The sequence below is a fragment of the Aptenodytes forsteri genome, unplaced genomic scaffold (genome assembly GCF_000699145.1).
Source record: "Aptenodytes forsteri isolate BGI_AS27 unplaced genomic scaffold, ASM69914v1 Scaffold164, whole genome shotgun sequence".
Lineage (NCBI taxonomy): Eukaryota > Metazoa > Chordata > Aves > Sphenisciformes > Spheniscidae > Aptenodytes > Aptenodytes forsteri.
In genome coordinates this window covers 976,910-979,019 of record NW_008795527.1, presented here as the reverse complement: position 1 = coordinate 979,019, position 2,110 = coordinate 976,910, and the positions used below count along the sequence as shown (strand labels likewise).

At 51.0% G+C, this 2,110-nt stretch overlaps 1 protein-coding gene across 3 annotated transcripts in view; it reads right to left on the bottom strand.

The window, feature by feature from the left end:
* The window catches only part of HOXA3 (homeobox A3), a 14,176-nt gene that overhangs the window by 3,717 nt on the left and 8,349 nt on the right, over positions 1-2,110 (bottom strand). The window contains exon 1 of one of the 3 annotated variants that reach the window (XM_009282026.2): positions 2,038-2,087. The exons of the other annotated variants lie outside the window; for them this stretch is intronic. The gene's annotated coding sequence lies outside the window, so the exon portion shown is untranslated. Of the gene's footprint in view, positions 1-2,037; positions 2,088-2,110 lie in introns of those variants that run through there. 3 annotated transcript variants of the gene reach the window in all.

Genomic DNA, 2,110 nt, shown 5'->3' with positions numbered 1-2,110 from the left:
TTGTTGGTTTGGTTTTTTCAGCAGACATTTTCAAGACACTAACTTTTCGTGGAATCAGCCAGATCCTACCTGTTAAAACATGATGGATTGGGGGAAAAAAACACACCAGGAACCTGAAAAACCAGCGTTCATCTCCATGACCACGGCTTGAACTTTCCTTCCAACTTAGCGATAATAGGTTCTGTCTTGGAAACTGCTATGTAATTTGATGTATGAGGGTCACTTGGCTGGGGAGAGGGTGGACACAAACCCAGAGAATGCTTCTCCTGCCCGCGCGAATCCCCTCTCCCCCCCCCCCGTTTCTTTTTGTCCCCCGTCCTTCTTTCTTTCTGGTTGTTTTTTTTTTTCCCCAGATTGAAGTCTACTGGTTACCTGCCTGAAAATAACCAGTTAAAGAATCGCCCGCATTAATGAGAGAGGAGACCTGTGCGCAATCTCCGACCTAGGACCTCTTTCCACACGCACTCACATTGTTCTCAGAAATTAAAGTGTGTTCCTCACCGTCCCCCTACCCCCTTGCTGACCAACAACTACGTCTTTTCGGATCAGAAGAGCTCTCGTTTTTTTAGCCACTTTCCCTGTACTTAAGCAGCTGGATATTTTCCCCCAAAACATCTAACGAGGACAAATGCTTAGGGGCGAAAAGCCTTACACAACACATGCACCAAACGAGCTCATTCTACGCCTTTCAAGTTATACGAGTTCTTAGAAAACACTATTCCCTTTGTTAGGTCGTAACAAAATGAAGGTAACACACCTACAGCAGGGCGGCTACCCTGTTATTGCACTAATCAAGCTCTTTGGATGTTACTAAGCTAATAAGCCGATGGAGATCTGAGGCGCGCACACAATTTCCAGCTCCTCGCCTCTCCTTCCTGATGCTATCGAGGCCTGGTGTGATTTTTCTCAATTCCTTTGAAAGAGAGAATATAGACACCACTACCAGAGGAGAAAGAGGAAATAATGAGCCAGCGGTGATTTTACAAAGGCACTCGCCTTTCATGATCGCGACATCAAATATTCCGCCTTCCCCTGGCCGCTTGGAAGTTTGCTGGCGCTGGCAGGACGGGCAGCGCTGAGCGGGGACGCGGAGCGCGCTGCTCCCGCAGCCGCCTGCCCGCAGACAATAGGCAACTTTACTCGGAAGGCAAAATATTATTGAAGCTTCGGCCGCCTGCCAGCAAGGGGGAAAAAAACCAAACCAAACCAAAACAAAACAGCCGCAAAAAAACCAACCAAACCAGCTCCCGCCTTTGGCTTCGCCAAGTTAATCACTTCCTACGAAGTTACAGAGAAGCGGGGGTACCCTGGGGAGCGCCCGGCCATTCCTGGCGAAAGCGGGAATAGCGGGATTAAGAGCGACAACGATCACGATAATAACAGCGACCTAACGGGAGAGGGAAGGGGGGGGGGGGAAGTTTGCCACCCCAGCCGGTGCCTGGGATGGGAAGAGCTCTCCTCTCCCCCTCGGAGACAAAAGGCCAGGTCTCACAAACACAGTTGGGCCCCCAATTTTTCCAGTGCCCATTTAATCGGCTCCATCTCCATTTGTGCAATACACCTCTCTGCCCTTTACCAACTTCTCTCCCTCCACCCAGACAGCCCGGAGACAGCAGATGAAAGCTGCTTGGGGAAGGCAAGTCCCCCCCGTTCAGTTCCCCCACTTCAGCTCTCCCCTACCCTCTCCTTCCCTCCGCCTCCCCCCTTCCCAAGCACGCCAGATCTTTGCTCTGTAACTCCCAAACGAGCCCCAAACTCTGACTCTAGGACGAAAAACCAGGCAGCCCCCCTGAAAGATTTAGGCGAGAATATGGCGGCAGGGGGATGAGAGGGGAGGGAGAGGGGGGGGGGGGGGGGGGGGGAAGAGAGGAGAGAGAGCTGCCTGAACACGAAGTGTAAGGGTATCAGTCACTGCCTGGAAGGAAGCCCCAGCTTGTGAACTCTTCTTGAACCGACATTTAAGTCTACGGTCATAAATCACTGGGACATAAACTCCGCCATTCACGACTGATAGCAGCGTATTTGTGGCCTGCTTACCTTAACTTCTGACGACTGAGGCGGAAGCCAGCATGCTCTCTCTCTCTTTTTTTTTTTTTTTTTTTTTTTGTGG